General features: G+C 36.7%; 1 protein-coding gene across 2 annotated transcripts in view; it reads right to left on the reverse strand.

The window, feature by feature from the left end:
* LOC149789554 (uncharacterized) overlaps positions 1–24,608 on the reverse strand; it is a 99,991-nt gene that overhangs the window by 70,971 nt on the left and 4,412 nt on the right. Inside the window, exons 2-3 of one of the 2 annotated variants that reach the window (XM_089971576.1) lie at positions 20,650–20,793; positions 2,284–2,429 (exon numbers count right to left, since the gene is read on the reverse strand). The gene's annotated coding sequence lies outside the window, so the exon portion shown is untranslated. Of the gene's footprint in view, positions 1–2,283; positions 2,430–19,143; positions 19,364–20,649; positions 20,794–24,608 lie in introns of those variants that run through there. The other variant, XM_089971577.1, reaches the window with a different exon arrangement.

Here is a 24,608-nt window from a genome sequence, read left to right on the forward strand (position 1 = left end):
GAGAAAAATATTTTATTGCAGACAAGAAGCATGATGTTCCAACCAGTCACACTAGTCTGTCACCAGGCCGACCAGTCCGAACACTAACCTCTTAATTCCCATTTTTCAGGCGCTGCAGTATAGTGATGATTTCTATTGGTCAGAACATGTAAAATCGTCTACTGATGCAACTGCATTTATTATGCCATTATTCATGAGATGCCGTTGTCCTGTTAAGATTACTAGTTGTACAACGTCTTATTATTCTACTTTGATTCAACTATATCGAGAAAAAGAATAGAGAATCACGTGCACATTATGTATAACTCCATACATACATACATACATACATGCATACATGTGTGTGATTTGAATTTTTAACGTAGGTTTAACAATTTTTCAGTCATATCGATACGATGTCCGCAAGTGTCGCAATTTAAAGTGATGTCAATCAATGGGGAATCATGCACCAGACAAGAAGCATGATGTCCCACCCTGTCACATTTTCGTGACACCAGGCCGATTAGTCCTAACACTGACCTCTTAATTCCCATTATTCAGGTGCTGCAGTAAATTTCATCACTAAATGTTTAGTACTATTATATTCACTACCTCGCTAATTTGCAATAAAATATTGTTCTCACAATTTTTATTTAGTTAAATTCGTCTAATGATTCATTGAAAGATTTAGTTTGGCTTGATAATTTAAGGCACAGCAACACAAGTATGTTATTTAGTGGTGAGATAATTGGAGTCGCGTACCTTGCTAAGGTCTCACTGGACGGTTTATCTGGTGAATTTTCATCCGACAATGATCCACTTCAGAAAAATGAGAATAATTTTACACTGAAGATACAAATAAAAATAAGCTAATGATTTTTGTAGAAAGCATGCATCTGAGATTTTGACTGCGGCAATCATGCTAATTCCTTATACAACTGGTGGCTTTTATACTGTTCCAACACTGAAACCAACTCCTCATTTTTACATTCATTTTTGACAGCAAAGAACTATTTTGAATATTTTCCTGTGAAAGGCAGCTAAAATAATCAGTATGTGCCTTATGCACGAATAAAGTTCACTAGTACTTTAACACATTAGCATACTTTTCATCACCCCTCAACCATCTCGATTTTTAGATATTTACCGCTGTAGCAGACATACGTAAATACGTAGGCCAAGTAGAGTGTTCATTTGCAGCCCATTTACGCATTTCATCTCCAATGCTAGTCTAACTGTGACAAGCAGTCACCAAACAAACCAACACATTTTCAAGCCTTACTCAAAGTAAATCTAAACCAAATTACAGATTTAGCTTATGTGTGAATTCACAAATGTTAGGCTTATGATAATTATCTTCATGTCTTCTACCTTAAAAATTAGGGAGGTGTCAAAACACGAAACTATCCAGTGAGACCTCAAAAATGTATATGCTAGTCGGATTAGGGAAAACTCTTTTCAGTTTAAAAACGTTGGGCAATTCTGAATAAAATGCAAGCTCAACATGAGTAAAATTCACAATCGTCTGTTTCCTATAATGTTTGGCAGTTGTCGATGATCGAGAGCCATGATATAGAGCAATAGCTATGAGACAACTTCATACTTTAATTTTACTTTTCACACTTAAACATTCAATTTCCTTATAACAAGTCGATGACATCATTTTTCATAGCTAATATATCCTGTAGTGTTAGTATCTGGGTATCTGGTGATATCAATGATATCTAACAGCAAACAAAGTGCTATTTATGAAATCTCAAAATGTAGCGAATAAAAGATGTACAAAAAGCCAAGTTGATTCTCTTGTAAAATAACTGCAAAATGTGTATGCTAAGTACTTAACAAAATATGAACGATGCACAGCATATATAAACTGACCAGAACTCTCTCACTGATTTCATGAAGAAGGTCAAATATATACAGAACAGAGAAATCTGAGGTACACTCTAAGGGAGGCAACTCATCAGGTAACATAAAATATATGGACCAGTTTTTTAAACTGAACCACATCAGATTAGAAACTTATACAATGGAATTATATACCCAGATTCATTCCGTTTGTTGTTAAAAAAATATTTATCGATAATGCATTTTAAGAACACTAAGACGGTGACCTTAGGATCATTTTCACACTGGCCAGGACATATTTTTGCTGAACCTGCTGCTATTTAGAGATGTTTGTTTTGCTAGTTATTGTAACTTGAATATAATCAAAGGTAAAGTAAACAGAAAATCATGCAAAGTAAAAAAAGGGGAGGAGATAAAACATATGGTAAAAAGGGACATCCATTTCACATAACTCACCAAACACTCCAATGAAGCTGATGCAGGTACATTTGTCCCTGTGAAAGCTCCACAACAATTAGTACGACTGACTATATAGGAAATCATTGACTTTATCCATGCTAGCAATATCACAAGGGCAGGTGTGCTCCCGTTTACCTTGAGGCCTAGAAGAAAAGAAAACCCTCAACTTCTTATATATAGGTCATTATAACTTAAATTTCTGGGGAATAAAGATGAAATCAATATATAAAGACATTTCATCATGAGTAGATATGTATGCAAAAACATTAAATTAATGCAATCCTACTTTAATTTAAAAACATATATTAAGTATTTACTGAAAATATTGATAAACTGAATAAGTTGGTGAAATACTTCACTTAAATCACCTTGCATGAAATGTATAAGGCTTTTGTTGTTCATTAGCAAAATGGATCAGAAGCAATACCTGTTAACACTAACAGTGTTGAGTTAACTCCCTTCTACTATGATTAAGTGCTATCAAACCTATATGAAGTGTGTGTTAGGAATACCTAACTATGTCAAATTCAAGACATGGAGGTAATAAGGAAATGAGTTATGGCACAGTGAATCACACTGGACATGACATAAAAAAATGACACCAGTTCTTAAGGTCTCACAGGACAGTTTATCTGGCGAATTTTCATCCGACAATAATCTAGTGCAGAAAAATGAGAATACTTTTTCACTGAAGATACAAATAAAAACAAGCAAATGATCTTTATAGAAAGCATGCGAGATTTTGAACGCGGCAATCAGGTTAATTACTGATACAACATGGTGGCTTTTATACTGAACCAACACTGCCACCATCCCTATTTTTACATACATTTTTGACAGCAAAGAACTGTTTTGAAAATTTTCCTGTGACAAGGCAGCTAAAAGAATCAGTATGTGCCTTATGCATTAACAAAGTTCACTAGTACTATAACAAATTAGCAAACTTTTCATCACCCCTCAACCATCTCGATTTTTAGATATTTACCGCTGTAGCAGACATACGTAAATACGTAGGCCAAGTAGACTGTTCATTTGCAGCCCATTTACGCATTTCATCTCCAATGCTAGTCTAACTGTAACAGTCAGTAACCAAACCAATGCTGGTCTAACTGTGACAGTCAGTAACCAAACAAGCCAACATATTTTCAAGTCTAACTCAAAGTAAATCTAAACCACATTACAGATTTAGCTTCTGTGTGAATTTATAAATGCTAGGCTCATGATAATTAGCTTCATGCCTTTTACCTTATAAAATAAGAAGGTGTCAAAATACGAAACTACCCCGTGAAACCTAAAATACACTATGGTAACAGCCATAGACTGGAACGATGTAATATATTCGTGAACAGAATACGATAATTATTGATTCTGGATCGCTAACGATTTAGCCACCGCGGGTCTTCATTGAAGTAAGGAATATATCTAGTATTTTACATTACGTTTATAAATGATTGTACTGATCTTGTCATTTGTTTACATTCTAGTTATATAAATGTCAAACCACCCCGAAAATGAAAAAGTTTACTACAGACGACATGACACTATCCGACGACTGCAACCGATCTCAGAGTAGATCGGATCGAAATAATAATAATAATAATAATAATAATAATAATAATAAAATTAAGAAGAAGAAGAAGAAAAAGAAGAAGAAGAACAATAATAATAATCTATCAGTAGCTACTCGAGATGAGTCTACTTCCACTTTTTCATTGTATTGCACCTCCTTACAAAGTAACAACTTGCGCACGGGATTAAATAAGTGATTCAAAGGAATGTAATAGATTCCTAATGGAACATATATTTATCACACGATGTCTATAATTTCAGATATAGGTCACAATGATATTTCATTCAGTCGTCATGTAGTATAACCGAAGTTAAGGCTCAGAACATGTATAAAAATCCACAAAAGCAGATTAAAAAATATAGCAAAAGGCATTTCAAAATTAATGTTACATTTGTTGTCAGATTCTTCAATCAGTCATTGAAAGAATAAATATATCCTAAGACATGCTACATAGATATAAAGAAAAGCATTCATTTGAACGAGGTCACGTTCAGGTAAAAGGAAATTATTTATAGGTAAATATTTCTTGTACTGAAGATTGTTCATCGTTCACTTTGATCTTGTCTACAAATGTCATTCTTTGCGTTCTTGTTTAAAACATTATTTTACAAAATAGCATCGTATTAAAAAAAAGCATTACATTATCACACGTTTGAAACGTTTACTTGATTAGATTGCAATATGAAAAATCATTAAATAATAAAATTATTATATTATAACACGCTGGGAGGTTGACAAGATGGAAGGGCAGTAAGAAAAAGCATTACATCATATCAGGTCTGAAAGTTTGACACGATGACATGGTTTTAAGAAGCATTACATCATATCACGTCTGAGAGTTTGACACGATGACATGGCTCTATGAAGCATTATATTATACCACGTCTGAGAGTTTGACACGATGACATGGCTTTATGAAGCATTACATCATATCATGTCTGAGAGCTTGACACGATGACATGGCTTTATGAAGCATTACATCATATCACGTCTGAGAGTTTGACACGATGACATGGCTTTATGAAGCATTATATTATACCATGTCTGAGAGTTTGACACGAGGACATGGCCTTATGAAGCATTATATCAGATTACGTCTGAGAGTTTGACACGATGACATGGCTTTATGAAGCATTATATTATACCATGTCTGAGAGTTTGACACGATGACATGGCCTTATGAAGCATTACATCAGATTACGTCTGAAAGTTTGACACGATGACATGGCTTTATGAAGCATTACATCATATCACGTCTGAGAGTTTGACACGATGACATGGCTTTATGAAGCATTATATTATACCATGTCTGAGAGTTTGACACGATGGCATGGCTTTATGAAGCATTATATTATACCACATCTGAGACTTTGACACGATGGCATAACTTTATGAAGCATTATATCATACCACGTCTGAGAGTTTGACACGATGACATGGCTTTATGAAGCATTACATCATATTACCTCTGAGAGTTTGACACGATGACATGGCTTTATGAAGAGTTATATTATACCATGTCTGAGAGTTTGACACGATGACATGGTTTTATGAAGCATTACATCATATCACGTCTGAGAGTTTGAAACGATGACATGGCTTTATGAAGAATTATAGTACACCACGTCTGAGAGTTTGACAGGATGACATGGCTTTACGTAGCATTACATCGTATCACGTCTGAGAGCTTGACACGATTACATGGCTTTATGAAGCATTACATCATATCATGTCTGAGAGCTTGACACGATGACATGGCTTTATGAAGCATTATACTATACCACGTCTGAGAGTTTGACACGATGACATGGCTTAATGAAGCATTACATCATATCACGTCTGAGAGTTTGACACGATGATATGGCTTTATGAAGAATTATATTATACCATGTCTGAGAGTTTGACACGATGACATGGTTTTATGAAGCATTATATTATCCCATGTCTGAGAGTTTGACACGATGACATGGTTTTATGAAGCATTATATTATACCATGTCTGAGAGTTTGACACGATGGCATGGCTTTATGAAGCATTATATTATACCACGTCTGAGAGTTTGACACGATGACATGGCTTTATGAAGAATGATAGTACACCACGTCTGAGAGTTTGACACGATGACATGGCTTTATGAGGCATTATATTATACCATGTCTGAGAGTTTGACACGATGACATGGCTTTATGAAGAGTGATAGTACACCACGTCTGAGAGTTTCACACGATGACATGGCTTTATGAAGAATTATATTATACCATGTCTGAGAGTTTCACACGATGGCATGGCTTTATGAAGCATTATATCATACCACGTCTGAGAGTCTCACACGATGACATGGCTTTATGAAGCATTATATTATACCACGTCTGAGAGTTTGACACGATGACATGGCTTTATGAAGCATTATATCATACCACGTCTGAGAGTTTGAAACGATGACATGGCTTTATGAAGAATTATAGTACACCACGTCTGAGAGTTTGACAGGATGACATGGCTTTACGTAGCATTACATCGTATCACGTCTGAGAGCTTGACACGATGACATGGCTTTATGAAGCATTACATCATATCATGTCTGAGAGCTTGACACGATGACATGGCTTTATGAAGCATTATACTATACCACGTCTGAGAGTTTGACACGATGACATGGCTTAATGAAGCATTACATCATATCACGTCTGAGAGTTTGACACGATGATATGGCTTTATGACGAATTATATTATACCATGTCTGAGAGTTTGACACGATGACATGGTTTTATGAAGCATTATATTATCCCATGTCTGAGAGTTTGACACGATGACATGGTTTTATGAAGCATTATATTATACCATGTCTGAGAGTTTGACACGATGGCATGGCTTTATGAAGCATTATATTATACCACGTCTGAGAGTTTGACACGATGACATGGCTTTATGAAGAATGATAGTACACCACGTCTGAGAGTTTGACACGATGACATGGCTTTATGAGGCATTATATTATACCATGTCTGAGAGTTTGACACGATGACATGGCTTTATGAAGAGTGATAGTACACCACGTCTGAGAGTTTCACACGATGACATGGCTTTATGAAGAATTATATTATACCATGTCTGAGAGTTTCACACGATGGCATGGCTTTATGAAGCATTATATCATACCACGTCTGAGAGTCCCACACGATGACATGGCTTTATGAAGCATTATATTATACCACGTCTGAGAGTTTGACACGATGACATGGCTTTATGAAGCATTATATCATACCACGTCTGAGAGTTTGAAACGATGACATGGCTTTATGAAGAATTATAGTACACCACGTCTGAGAGTTTGACAGGATGACATGGCTTTACGTAGCATTACATCGTATCACGTCTGAGAGCTTGACACGATGACATGGCTTTATGAAGCATTACATCATATCATGTCTGAGAGCTTGACACGATGACATGGCTTTATGAAGCATTATACTATACCACGTCTGAGAGTTTGACACGATGACATGGCTTAATGAAGCATTACATCATATCACGTCTGAGAGTTTGACACGATGATATGGCTTTATGAAGAATTATATTATACCATGTCTGAGAGTTTGACACGATGACATGGTTTTATGAAGCATTATATTATCCCATGTCTGAGAGTTTGACACGATGACATGGTTTTATGAAGCATTATATTATACCATGTCTGAGAGTTTGACACGATGGCATGGCTTTATGAAGCATTATATTATACCACGTCTGAGAGTTTGACACGATGACATGGCTTTATGAAGAATGATAGTACACCACGTCTGAGAGTTTGACACGATGACATGGCTTTATGAGGCATTATATTATACCATGCCTGAGAGTTTGACACGATGACATGGCTTTATGAAGAGTGATAGTACACCACGTCTGAGAGTTTCACACGATGACATGGCTTTATGAAGAATTATATTATACCATGTCTGAGAGTTTCACACGATGGCATGGCTTTATGAAGCATTATATCATACCACGTCTGAGAGTCTCACACGATGACATGGCTTTATGAAGCATTATATTATACCACGTCTGAGAGTTTGACACGATGACATGGCTTTATGAAGAATGATAGTACACCACGTCTGAGAGTTTGACACGATGACATGGCTTTATGAGGCATTATATTATACCATGTCTGAGAGTTTGACACGATGACATGGCTTTATGAAGAGTGATAGTACACCACGTCTGAGAGTTTCACACGATGACATGGCTTTATGAAGAATTATATTATACCATGTCTGAGAGTTTGACACGATGACATGGCTTTATGAAGCATTATATCATACCACGTCTGAGAGTCTGACACGATGACATGGCTTTATGAAGAATTATATTATACCACGTCTGAGAGTTTGACACGATGACATGGCTTTATGAAGAATGATAGTACACCACGTCTGAGAGTTTGACACGATGACATGGCTTTATGAGGCATTATATTATACCATGTCTGAGAGTTTGACACGATGACATGGCTTTACGAAGAATGATAGTACACCACGTCTGAGAGTTTGACACGATGACATGGCTTTATGAGGCATTATATTATACCATGTCTGAGAGTTTGACACGATGACATGGCTTTATGAAGAGTGATAGTACACCACGTCTGAGAGTTTCACACGATGACATGGCTTTATGAAGAATTATATTATACCATGTCTGAGAGTTTCACCCGATGACATGGCTTTATGAAGAATTATATTATACCATGTCTGAGAGTTTGACACGATGGCATGGCTTTATGAAGCATTATATCATACCACGTTTGAGAGTTTGACACGATGACATGGCTTTATGAAGAATGATAGTACACCACGTCTGAGAGTTTGACACGATGACATGGCTTTATGAGGCATTATATTATACCATGTCTGAGAGTTTGACACGATGACATGGCTTTATGAAGAGTGATAGTACACCACGTCTGAGTTTCACACGATGACATGGATTTATGAAGAATTATATTATACCATGTCTGAGAGTTTGACACGATGTCATGGCTTTATGAAGCATTTTCTCATACCACGTCTGAGAGTCTGACACGATGACATGGCTTTATGAAGCATTATGTTATACAACGTCTGAGAGTTTGACACGATGACATGGCTTTATGAAGAATGATAGTACACCACGTCTGAGAGTTTGACACGATGACATGGCTTTATGAGGCATTATATTATACCATGTCTGAGAGTTTGACACGATGACATGGCTTTATGAAGAATGATAGTACACCACGTCTGAGAGTTTCACACGATGACATGGCTTCATGAAGCATTATATTATACCACGTCTGAGAGTTTGACACGATGACATGGCTTTATGATGAATGATAGTACACCACGTCTGAGAGTTTGACACGATGACATGGCTTTATGAAGCATTATATTATACCATGTCTCAGAGTCTGACACGATGGCATGGCTTTATGAAGCATTATATCATACCACGTCTGAGAGTCTGACACGATGACATGGCTTTATGAAGCATTATATTATACCACGTCTGAGAGTTTGACACGATGACAGGGCTTTATGAAGAATGATAGTACACCACGTCTGAGAGTTTGACACGATGACATGGCTTTATGAGGCATTATGTTATAAAATGTCTGAGAGTTTGACAGGATGACATGACTTTATGAAGCATTACATCATATCACGTCTGAGAGTCTGACACGATGACATGGCTTTATGAAGCATTATATTATACCACGTCTGAGAGTTTGACACGATGACAGGGCTTTATGATGAATGATAGTACACCACGTCTGAGAGTTTGACACGATGACATGGCTTTATGAATAATTATATTATAACATGTCTGAGAGTTTGACACGATGACATGGTTTTATGAAGCATAACATCTTATCACGTCTGAGAGTTTGACACGATGGCATGGCTTTATGAAGCATTATATTATACCACGTCTGAGAGTTTGACACGATGACAGGGCTTTATGATGAATGATAGTACACCACGTCTGAGAGTTTGACACGATGACATGGCTTTATGAATAATTATATTATAACATGTCTGAGAGTTTGACACGATGACATGGTTTTATGAAGCATAACATCTTATCACGTCTGAGAGTTTGACACGATGACATGGCTTTATGAAGCATTACATCAGATCACGTCTGAGAGTCTGACACAATGAGATGGCTTTATGAAGCATTATATTATACCATGTCTGAGAGTTTCACACGATGGCATGGCTTTATGAAGCATTACATCATATCACGTCTGAGTGTTTGACACGATGGCATGGCTTTATGAAGCATTATATCATACCACGTCTGAGAGTCTGACACGATGACATGGCTTTATGAAGCATTATATTATACCACGTCGGAGAGTTTGACACGATGACATGGCTTTATGAAGCATTATATTATACCATGTCTGAGAGTTTGACACGATGACATGGCTGTATGAAGCATTACATCATATCACGTCTGAGAGTCTGACACTGTGACATGGCTTTATGAAGCATTATATTATACCATGTCTGAGAGTCAGACACGATGACATGGCTTTATGAAGCATTATATTATACCATGTCTGAGAGTTTGACACGATCACATGGCTTTATGAAGAATGATAGTACACCACGTTTGACAGTTTGACACGATGGCATGGCTTTATGAGGCATTATATTATACCATGTCTAAGAGTCTGACACGATGACATGGCTTTATGAAGCATTACATCATATAACGTCTGAGAGTTTGACACGATGACATGGCTTTAAGAAGCATTATATCATACCAAGTCTGAGAGTTTGACACGATGACGTGGCTTTATGAAGCATTATATTATCCCATGTCTGAGAGTTTGACACGATGACATGGCTTTATGAAGCATTATATTATACCATGTCTGAGAGTTTGACACGATGACATGGCCTTATGAAGCATTACATCAGATTACGTCTGAGAGTTTGACACGATGACATGGCTTTAAGAAGCATTATATCATACCAAGTCTGAGAGTTTGACACGATGACGTGGCTTTATGAAGCATTATATTATATCATGTCTGAGAGTTTGAAACGATGGCATGGCTTTATGAAGAATGATAGTACACCACGTCTGAGAGTTTGACACGATGACATGGCTTTATGAAGCATTATATTATACCATGTCTGAGAGTTTGACACGATGGCATGGCTTTATGAAGCATTACATCATATCACGTCTGAGAGTTTGACACGATGGCATGGCTTTATGAAGCATTATATCATACCACGTCTGAGAGTCTGACACGATGACATGGCTTTATGAAGAGTGATAGTACACCACGTCTGGGTTTCACACGATGACATGGCTTTATGAAGAATTATATTATACCATGTCTGAGAGTTTGACACGATGGCATGGCTTTATGAAGCATTATATCATACCACGTCTGAGAGTCTGACACGATGACATGGCTTTATGAAGCATTATATTATACCACGTCTGAGAGTTTGACACGATGACATGGCTTTATGAAGAATGATAGTACACCACGTCTGAGAGTTTGACACGATGACATGGCTTTATGAGGCATTATATTATACCATGTCTGAGAGTTTGACACGATGACATGGCTTTATGAAGAATGATAGTACACCACGTCTGAGAGTTTCACACGATGACATGGCTTCATGAAGTATTATATTATACCACGTCTGAGAGTTTGACACGATGACATGGCTTTATGAAGAATGATAGTACACCACGTCTGAGAGTTTGACACGATGACATGGCTTTATGAAGCATTATATTATACCATGTCTCAGAGTCTGACACGATGGCATGGCTTTATGAAGCATTATATCATACCACGTCTGAGAGTCTGACACGATGACATGGCTTTATGAAGCATTATATTATACCACGTCTGAGAGTTTGACACGATGACAGGGATTTATGAAGAATGATAGTACACCACGTCTGAGAGTTTGACACGATGACATGGCTTTATGAGGCATTATGTTATAAAATGTCTGAGAGTTTGACAGGATGACATGACTTTATGAAGCATTACATCATATCACGTCTGAGAGTCTGACAGGATGACATGGCTTTATGAAGCATTATATTATACCACGTCTGAGAGTTTGACACGATGACAGGGCTTTATGAAGAATGATAGTACACCACGTCTGAGAGTTTGACACGATGACATGGCTTTATGAAGAATTATATTATAACATGTCTGAGAGTTTGACACGATGACATGGTTTTATGAAGCATAACATCTTATCACGTCTTAGAGTTTGACACGATGGCATGGCTTTATGAAGCATTATATTATACCACGTCTGAGAGTTTGACACGATGACATGGCTTTATGAAGCATTACATCAGATCACGTCTGAGAGTCTGACACAATGAGATGGCTTTATGAAGCATTATATTATACCATGTCTGAGAGTTTCACACGATGGCATGGCTTTATGAAGCATTACATCATATCACGTCTGAGTGTTTGACACGATGGCATGGCTTTATGAAGCATTATATCATACCACGTCTGAGAGTCTGACACGATAACATGTCTTTATGAAGCATTATATTATACCACGTCGGAGAGTTTGACACGATGACATGGCTTTATGAAGAATGATAGTACACCACGTCGGAGAGTTTGACACGATGACATGGCTTTATGAAGCATTATATTATACCATGTCTGAGAGTCAGACACGATGACATGGCTTTATGAAGCATTATATTATGCCATGTCTGAGAGTTTGACACGATGACATGTCTTTATGAAGAATGATAGTACACCACGTTTGACAGTTTGACACGATGGCATGGCTTTATGAGGCATTATATTATACCATGTCTAAGAGTCTGACACGATGACATGGCTTTATGAAGCATTACATCATATCACGTCTGAGAGTTTGACACGATGACATGGCTTTAAGAAGCATTATATCATACCAAGTCTGAGAGTTTGACACGATGACGTGGCTTTATGAAGCATTATATTATCCCATGTCTGAGAGTTTGACACGATGACATGGCTTTATTAAGCATTATATTATACCATGTCTGAGAGTTTGACACGATGACATGGCTTTATGAAGCATTATATTATACCATGTCTGAGAGTTTGACACGATGGCATGGCTTTATGAAGCATTACATCATATCACGTCTGAGAGTTTGACACGATGGCATGGCTTTATGAAGCATTATATCATACCACGTCTGAGAGTCTGACACGATGACATGGCTTTATGAAGCATTATATTATACCATGTCTGAGAGTTTGACACGATGACATGGCTTTATGAAGCATTATATTATACCATGTCTGAGAGTTTGACACGATGGCATGTCTTTATGAAGCATTACATCATATCACGTCTGAGAGTTTGACACGATGGCATGGCTTTATGAAGCATTATATCATACCACGTCTGAGTGTCTGACAGGATGACATGGCTTTATGAAGCGTTATATTATACCACGTCTGAGAGTTTGACACGATGACATCGCTTTATGAAGAATGATAGTACACCACGTCTGAGAGTTTGACACGATGACATGGTTTTATGAAGCATAACATCTTATCACGTCTGAGAGTTTGACACGATGGCATGGCTTTTTGAAGCATTATATTATACCACGTCTGAGAGTTTGACACGATGACATGGCTTTATGAAGCATTACATCAGATCACGTCTGAGAGTCTGACACGATGAGATGGCTTTATGAAGCTTTATATCATATCACGTCTGAGAGTTTGACACGATGACATGGCTATATAAAGCATTACATCATATCACGTCTGAGAGTCTGACACGATGACATGGCTTTATGAAGCATTATATTATACCACGTCTGAGAGTTTCACACGATGGCATGGCTTTATGAAGCATTACATCATATCACGTCTGAGAGTTTGACACGATGACATGGCTATATGAAGCATTACATCATATCACGTCTGAGAGTCTGACACGATGACATGGCTTTATGAAGCATTATATTATACCATGTCTGAGAGTTTGACACGATGACATGGCTTTATGAAGATTGATAGTACACCATGTCTGACAGTTTGACACGATGGCATGGCTTTATGAGGCATTATATTATACCATGTCTAAGAGTCTGACACGATGACATGGCTTTATGAAGCATTACATCATATCACGTCTGAGAGTTTGACACGATGACATGGCTTTAAGAAGCATTATATCATACCAAGTCTGAGAGTTTGACACGATGACGTGGCTTTATGAAGCATTATATTATCCCATGTCTGAGAGTTTGACACGATGACATGGCTTTATGAAGCATTATATTATACCATGTCTGAGAGTTTGACACGATGACATGGCCTTATGAAGCATTACATCAGATTACGTCTGAGAGTTTGACACGATGACATGGCTTTATGAAGAATGATAGTACACCACGTCTGAGAGTTTGACACGATGACATGGCTTTATGAAGCATTATATTATACCATATCTGAGAGTTTGACACGATGACATGGCTTTATGAAGCATTACATCATATCACGTCTGAGAGTTTGACACGATGGCATGGCTTTATGAAGCATTATATCATACCACGTCTGAGTGTCTGACAGGATGACATGGCTTTATGAAGCGTTATATTATACCACGTCTGAGAGTTTGACACGATGACATGGCTTTATGAAGCAGTATATCATACCAAGTCTGAGAGTTTGACACGATGACGTGGCTTTATGAAGCATTACATCATATCACGTCTGAGAGTTTGACACGATGGCATGGCTTTATGAAGCATTATATTATACCATGTCTGAGAGTATGACACGATGACATGGCTTTATGAAGCATTACATCATATCACGTCTGAGAGTTTGACACGATGACACGACTTTATGAATAATTATATTATACCACGTCTGAGAGTTTGACACGATGACATGGCTTTATGAAGCATTACATCATATCACGTCTGAGAGTTTGACACGATTTCATGGCTTTATGAAGCATTATATCATACCACGTCTTAGAGTTTGTCACGATGACATGGCTTTATGAAGCATTATATTATACCAGGTCTGAGAGTTTGACACGATGACATGGCTTTATGAAGCATTATATTTTACCATGTCTGAGAGTTTGACACGATGACATTTCTTTATGAAGCATTATATTATACCACGTCTGAGAGTTTTACACGATGGCATGGCTTTATGAAGCAATACATCACATCACGTCTGAGAGTTTGACACGATGGCATGGCTTTATGAAGCATTATATTATACCACGTCTGAGAGTTTGACACTATGACATGGCCTTATGAAGCATTACATCATATCATGTCTGAGAGTTTGACAGGATGGCATGGCTTTATGAAGCATTACATCACATCACGTCTGAGAGTTTGATACGATGGCATGGCTTTATGAAGCATTATATCATACCACGTCTGAGAGTCTGACACGATGACATGGCTTTATGAAGCATTATATTATACCATGTCTGAGAGTTTGACACGATGACATGGCTTTATGAAGCATTACATCATATCATGTCTGAGAATTTAACACGATGACATGGCTTTATGAAACATTGTATGATACCACGTCTGAGAGTTTGACACGATGACATGGCTTTATGAAGCATTATATTATACCTCGTCTGAGAGTTTGACAGGATGACATGGATTTATCAGGCATTATATGATATCACGTCTGAGAGTTTGGCACGATGACATGGCTTTATGTAGCATTATATTATACCATGTCTGAGACTTTGACACGATGACATTGCTTTATGAAGCATTACATCATATCACGTCTGAGAGTCTGACACGATGACGTGTCTTTATGAAGCATTATATTATACCACGTATGAGAATTTGACACGATGACATGGCTTTATGAAGCATTATATTATACTATGTCTGAGAGTTTGACACGATGGCATAGCTTTATGAAGCATTGCATCATATCACATCTGACAGCTTGTCACGATGACATGGCTTTATGAAGCATTATATCATACAACGTCTGAGAGTTTGACACGATGACACGGATTTATGAGGCATTATATTATACCACGTCTGAGAGTTTGACACGATGGCATGGCTTTATGAAGCATTATATCATACCACGTCTGCGAGTCTGACACGATGACATGGCTTTATGAAGCATTATATTATACCATGTCTGAGAGTTTGACACGATGACATGGCTTTATGAAGCATTACATCATATCATGTCTGAGAATTTAACACGATGACATGGCTTTATGAAACATTGTATGATACCACGTCTGAGAGTTTGACACGATGACATGGCTTTATGAAGCATTATATTATACCACGTCTGAGAGTTTGACACGATGACACGGATTTATGAGGCATTATATTATACCACGTCTGAGAGTTGGCACGATGGCATGGCTTTATGAAGCATTATATTATACCATGTCTGAGAGTTTGACACGATGACATGGCTTTATGAAGCATTATATTATACCATGTCTGAGAATCTGACACGATGACATGGCTTTATGAAGCATTATATTATACCACGTCTGAGAGTTTGACACGATGACACGGATTTATGAGGCATTATATTATACCACGTCTGAGAGTTTGACACGATGGCATGGCTTTATGAAGCATTATATCATACCACGTCTGAGAGTCTGACACGATGACATGGCTTTATGAAGCATTATATTATACCATGTCTGAGAGTTTGACACGATGACATGGCCTTATGAAGCATTACATCATATCATGTCTGAGAATTTAACACGATGACATGGCTTTATGAAACATTGTATGATACCACGTCTGAGAGTTTGACACGATGACATGGCTTTATGAAGCATTATATTATACCACGTCTGAGAGTTTGACACGATGGCATGGCTTTATGAAGCATTACATCATATCACGTCTGACAGCTTGACACGATGACATGGCTTTATGAAGCATTATATCATACAACGTCTGAGAGTTTGACACGATGACATGGCTTTATGAAGCAATATGTTATACCACGTCTGAGAGTTTGACACGATGACATGGCTTTATAAAGAATTATAGTATACCTCGTCTGAGAGTTTGACACGATGACACGGATTTATGAGGCACTATATTATACCACGTCTGAGAGTTTGACACGATGACACGGATTTATGAGGCATTATATTATACCACGTCTGAGAGTTTGACACGATGGCATGGCTTTATGAAGCATTATATTATACCATGTCTGAGAGTTTGACACGATGACATGGCTTTATGAAGCATTATATTATACCATGTCTGAGAGTTTGACACGATGACATGGCTTTATGAAGCATTATATTATACCACGTCTGAGAGTTTGACACGATGACACGGATTTATGAGGCATTATATTATACCACGTCTGAGAGTTTGACACGATGGCATGGCTTTGTGAAGTATTATATTATACCACGTCTGAGAGTTTGACACGGTGACATGACTTTATGAAGAATTATATTATACCACGTCTGAGAGTTTGACACGATGACATGGCTTTATGTCACGTCTGAGAGTTTGACACGATGGCATGGCTTTATGAAGCATTATATCATACCACGTCTGAGAGTCTGACACGATGACATGGCTTTATGAATAATTACATCATACCACGTCTGAGAGCTTGACACGATATCATGGCTTTATGAAGCATTATATTACACCACGTCTGAGAGTTTGACACGGTGACATGGCTTTATGAAGAATTATATTATACCATGTCTGAGAGTTTGAGACGATGACATGGCTGTATGAAGCATTATATTATACCACGTCTGAGAGTTTGACACGATGACATGGTTTTATGAAGCATTACATCATATCACGTCCGAGAGTTTGACACGATGACATGGCTTTTTGAAGCATTATATTATACCACGTCTGAGAGTCTGACACGATGACATGGCTTTATGTCACGTCTGAGAGTTTGACACGATGGCATGACTTTTTGAAGCATTATATCATACCACGTCTGAGAGTCTGACACGATGACATGGCTTTATGAAGCATTACATCATATCAAGTCTGAGAGTTTGACACGATGACATGGGTTTATGAAGCATTATATTATACCATGTCTGAGAGTTTGACACGATGACATGGCCTTATGAAGCATTACATCATATCACGTCTGAGAGTTTGTCACGATGACATGGCTTTTTGAAGCATTATATTACACCTGAGAGTTTTTCAAAATGACATTGTTGTAAGACAAGCATTGCATTGCACCATATCTGAGACCTTTACAAGATGCCATGACATTAAGAGAAAACGTTACACTACACCACGTCTGGCAGTTTTACAAGCTGGACTGACAGTAAGAATAAGCATGAAAATGGCAGAATAATCTTTACCTTATAGCACTTTTGAGATTTGATTAGTATCTTGTTTTTTTTTTTTTTGTTTTTTTTTTTGTTAACTTTGTTACATGGCAATACGGTTCTAACAAATTTAGACGCCCTAAAATTGATATGATTTTAAGCAATTTCAGAGCACTTACGATATATACGGTTGTAAGAGTTTTCTGAGTACTTTAAAGTTTTAAATTACCTCCGTTATCTTAATTCTACCAACACGGTCGATACAATTTGATGCAGCCAGGTAACATAAAAATGTCAACATGTGGTCTTGCCTAAATCGGCTATCGTTTTATAACTGGTTTGGCCATGTGTTCATAGGCGAGAGTGTAGGACGTGGACCCTGGGGGAGGGGGGGGGGGCTGGGGGAGGTGGGGCATATAATCAAGTATGACTTTAACAACCCGTATGTAAAGGGTCCTAGTATTTCCCCTCTCTATTTGTAAAATGCATGAACTATCAATAAATATGTGTTAGTCTTGTATTGCATAGCTAATATATATTTTTGTACTTTTCCTCCAGATCGGAATAATGCATTCCTTTGTTTTGGGATTATAGCCTATTTAACACAGTAATTGCTTCATCAGGGCGAGGATGTAGGAACTGAGTGCATTTTCCAATGATAAACCGAGGAATCCAAACGGTCTTACATCGGTGTGCTTTATATCTACCACCATTGCATTAAGAATCCGACTCTGTAATAACTGAGCCATCGCGGCTATCTCCCCATTTTGCTTAATTCTATAACCTATGATACTATACCTATAAATAAAATAAAATAAACTTGGCATACTAGCAATAATGGGTACATCTAAATAACATAATCAACGCGGACAAGAAAGAACGGTTACTCACATAGTTGGATTGTACAATATCTCAAGAAGATAACCTCTGTCTCAACCGTCACATGAGCAATGCACGCTGTGCACACGTAGAAGCCGACACAATCTTGGACAAGGAGATGCTAGCGATGCACTTGAGATAACTACTGCATGAGTCATCATCACTTTATCATTATTATGTCGAATTAGCCGTTACTATGGTGCACAATGTGCACGTCTTGGAAGATAACGATGATATGCTAGTAATATATTTAACGTTGTGGTCTGAGTGGGTGGAAAGCAATACGAAACGGACGAGGATTACTAATGTAAAATTTCAATCTTCTTTCATCGTATTTCTGACCTTTTGTCCTTGTTGTTTTCAAGAAGATGCGTATAGTTAATATACATCAGATAAATCCATTTGTTAATGGGAAGGAATAAATATATGTAAAAATGTAAAATAATGACAAACATAGAAGTGTAAATTGGAAGGAATAAATAGTGTGAGTGTGCAAACTAATAACATTAATACAAATTTAAAATTTATTTTGAAACAATGCTATATTTCAAGTGTCTGGGAAAAACAGGTTGTATACTGTTCAGACTCAACAAGTAATGCAGTAAATTCAATTGTAGCTGTGGAAAGGTACATTTAAATAGACTGTATCTCCTCTTGATCATTCATGACATAAGGGAGACAAATACGTGGAAAATCTGTGGATTGGGCTAAATGCTGTTTTATTGTTGTTGTGGGACTTTTGTCAACAAAGGAGAAGCTCTTCATGGTGGACAAAATAAATGGTGGAGAAACACCCGAGAAGAACCAACTACATGCGAGAAGCTAAATAACAACTTTGATCTTGAACCTCCCTTAAAACGAACTGAGTAGTTATCTCTGCTTGTTTAACCTACAAATATGTTGTAAAACAAATCACATTAGTACGTGACTTTGAAAAAGGCAACAGTACTAGAGCAGGCTTTCTAAATTTAGAGCCATCATAGCCTTACAAATTCAAATCTTAGGGGTTTTTTTGCTCATAAAAGGTCTTTGAAATTCGTATTTTCGGTGCCCCTAACATATTACTTGATCATTGTTGTCCTACGGTGTCTGAAATAAGGGCAGGATCAGTTCATCGACGATCTAGCTCTTACTGATATTCGTCATTTCCAATATTTTTAATGGCTCGCTATTCGGTATATGATGTTCACCTTTTTAATTCTGGAGATTTTATTTCTGGCTCTGGAATATCCTGCAAACGTTCTTGAATGTAATGCCTGAGGAAGATGCGAATCGATCTTCCACACTCCCCTCTATCACACATTTTTTAAACATGCACATATAAACAAATAACCAACTTGCCCACACACTGCACATAGGTTAAATTAAAATGATCACTTCGTGTACGAACATATTGATTTCCGGGGCGATGTGTAATTTATTAAAATGTAAAATATCATAAGGAATATGAAAATACCAAAACATTCGTGTAGACCTAATACATGTTGAGACAAGTAACTAGTGATAAGGACTGTGTACCTTGATGACGATTCATTACTGGGGCGATATACGAATAATTCTGCTACGCACGGACGCCTGCAGTAGTGACTTTCGACATTATTCCCCTGCAAAACGGTCTATGTGAATTGCGTGAATCGTAGGTAGCAGTTGGATACTGTTGACCTGCAGAATACAGAACTGACAGATGGAAAATAGTTCAAAACATGTTTGGATCTAATCGGTTATTTGATAACTGGTGCACTAAGTCAATAGCTTAGAAATGGTTCTTTCCACAGAAAAGTAATATCCTAACCTAGGAATATTGCCCAAGATTCAATAGCGTATACATGCTTCTTTTTACAAAAATAACAATCTGACAGGAATTGTTTTGGGAAGATTCATCATTGTAGGCTTCCTTCCTTCTAACAAATTCTTAACAGTCTGACAGAGGAAGGTATGTCAAGATTCAATATTGCATTCATGCTTCTTTTTACAAAACAGTAACAGACAAAGAAAAGGCGTTATTTTGACATACAATATTTCGTTCATGCTTCTTTCTACAAAACAGTAACAGACCTAAGAGAAGGCGTTATTTGAACATTCGATATTGCATTCATGTTTCTTTCTACAAAACAGTAACAGACTAAGAGAAGGCGTTATTTTAACATTCATCATTGTGAACATGCTTCTTCCTAGAAAAAAGTAGTAGCATGTCTGAGGAAGGTATTTCAATATTGAATATAATTTAAACTTGGTTCTTTCACCAAAAACGTTACAGCCTGACATAAGAAGGTATTTCAATACTGAATATAATTTAAACTTGCTTCTTTCAGCAAAAACGTTACAGCCTGACATAGGAAGGTATTTAAATATTGAATATAATTTACACTTGCTTCTTTCACCAAAAACGTTACAGCCTGACATAGGAAGGTATTTCAATATTGAATATAATTTAAACTTACTTCTTTCACCAAACAACGTTACAGCATGACATAGGAAGGTATTTCAATATTGAATACAATTTAAACTTGCTTCTTTCACCAAAAACGTTATAGCCTGACATAGGAAGATATTTCAAGATTCAATGTTGTAGACATTATTTTGTCTAGGAAAAAACAAACATCCCCCAGAGGAAGGTATTTTAAGATTCAGTATTAGACACAAGCTTCTTTCTACAAACAAGCAAAGGCCTGATAGAGGTGGCTAACTTAAGATTGAATATTTCAGTAGTACTTCTTCTAAAACACGTAACAGCCTGACAAAGGGAACTATTGTAATGTTTAACCAAAGCTAAAGAGCATACTTAGCTCAAATAAATGAAAAATATATGACCTACTCGAAAGAAAAAAAAACAATAATAATTTAGAGACAAGTACAATAATGCCAGTTCAAGCGACACGTGTAATGGCGGAATGTTTGCTTTTCGCTCAAATCTCGACCACTCTAAATGTGCACATTCAAATTCACAGCTGCAATCATACAAAGCCAAAAAGGTATATTGAAATCCACGGTGTCTAAGAAAGAAAGATATTTCAGCAACTCAAACCAACTGATAAAACAAAGACAAAATATCGACTTCATTGCAAAGGGTTTTGTCGTTGGATATAATCAAGCTCTTGACGAACTTAAAATCAACATTTAAGGACTATAAATCAATAAAGATTGTTTCGGTTTCTCATTCTGTAATGAAAGTAGTCCTAGGACAAATAGTGAGTTATATACCTTTCATGGTAACATAGACACATATTTTGCACAAGATCTTTGGAAACTACGAATTTACAAGCTAAGCTGGAACAGTTGCTGAGAAAACTACATCATATTTTCATCCAATAGTACTATTAGAAATGAAAATTATATGCAATAATTAGGCACGGAAATTATTTATCCGAACAGATCGATTGTAATTAACAACAATGTACCATCATTGTTGTAATTCACACCAATGTACCTTCATAGTTGTAATTAAGACCAATGTACAGTCATAGTTGTAACTAACACCAATGTACCATTATGTTTGTAACTAACATCAATGTACCGTCATTGCTGTAGTTAACACCAATGTACCCTCATAGTTGTAATTAACCCGCATGTACCGTAATACGTGTAATTAACACCAGCGTATCGTAATAGTTGTAACTAACACAAGTTAACTTCATAGTTGTAATTAACATCAATGTACAATCATAGTTTTAATTAACATCAATATACCGTCATACGTGTAATTAACACCAACGTACTGTCATAGTTGTAATTAACACCAAGTTAACGTCATAGTTATAATTAACACCAATGTGTCGTCATAGTTTTAATTAAAATCATTGTACCGTCATAGTTGTAACTAATACCACTGTACCATCGTGGCTGCAATTAACACCAATGTACAGTCATAGTTTTAATTAACACCAATGTACCGTCATAGTTGTAACTAATACCAATGTACCGTCATAGTTGTAACTAACGCCAATGTAACCCCATAGTTGTAATTAACACAAATGTACCACCATCATTGTTTTAACACCAATGTGCCATCATATTTGTAATTAACACCAATGTATCGTCATAGTTGCAGGCAAGAAAAACTATAAGAGGTAAGAAAGTGGATTTAACACTAAACGAGAAATGAATGTAATTGAAACACGATTATATCTAAGAAATCTATTTACTGTCTACTTATTACATATTGTAGTCATCAGATCAAAACGATAAAATATACCACAGTAACCAATGTTTTAAAATAGTATGATCTGAGACGTAATAATACCGCAATGTAATGCTAATTTTTTATTTCACGACAAAGGATTGTTAGACTATTTTAAACCTGAAATTGCATAATATTCGGATATTATGTTTTAACATTGGGATTAAAAATTAAGAAGGAACTCTGTAGAGAATACGTAAAACTTAATTGTCAGAATATACAATGTTGTTGTTCATAAATACAGCTTAATGCATGGCTACATTAATAGTGATGACTGGAGAAGTAAGAGATAATTGTTTTGCATTTACATTAATCAGCTATTAATTCAAGTCATTTGATGCTGATCGAGCTGCTACTACTACTAATGTGTATTAAATAGGAATAATAAAGATGATGATATCAGATGAGTCCGAGAGGAAATACATTGCTGCATCATTCAGTGGAGGAAAGATCCGTGATATATTTATTTTCTTTGTGAAATAAAGAATGAGTAAACAAGGTTAGGTGACTCTGTACTTAAACACTCTCGACATGTGCGTGTGGTCATATAAAAATGATATAAACAAATTAAAAATAATATGCCTGTAATCAAGCAGGAATTAACCTGAGTTAATTGTAGTATAATATATCAATGAGTCATATACACAATGTTCAGTATTCCAACACATTACACAATATATAACATTCTGACTCCTCGTTGTATTATATACACTATGCAAATCAATCCAACACATCACTGGATCATAAACGGAACATACAGAATTCGAGCAACATCATTGTGCCATATACACAACGTACGAAATTCTAAGACACCACTGTCTCATATACACAACGTCCGACATTATAAGACATCACTGTGTCATACAAATGATGTACAGCATTCTAACGTCACTATGTCATATACGTAATGCACAATACTCTAACACCTCATTGTGTCATATAGACAACGTACATCATGGGAATTTGTCATTGTGTCATATACACAATTTACATCATTCTAACATCTTTCTGTCTCATATGCAAAGTGTACAATATTGTAACACATATCACTATGTCATACACAATGTATGACATTCTAACCCGTCACTATATCATAGAGGTTATACACAACACTCTAACACCTCAGTATGTCATGTTCACAATGTACATAACGCTAATTCAATACTGTGCCATATTCACAATTTACATAATTCTAACGCCATATAACTGTGTCACATACTCATTGCACATCACTCTAATACATCACTGCGTCATATATACACAGCACAGCGTTCTAACACATGATTGTGTCATATACACA

Source organism: Sinohyriopsis cumingii, chromosome 10 (genome assembly GCF_028554795.1).
Source record: "Sinohyriopsis cumingii isolate HCF-2022 chromosome 10, ASM2855479v2, whole genome shotgun sequence".
Classification (NCBI taxonomy): Eukaryota; Metazoa; Mollusca; class Bivalvia; order Unionida; family Unionidae; genus Sinohyriopsis; species Sinohyriopsis cumingii.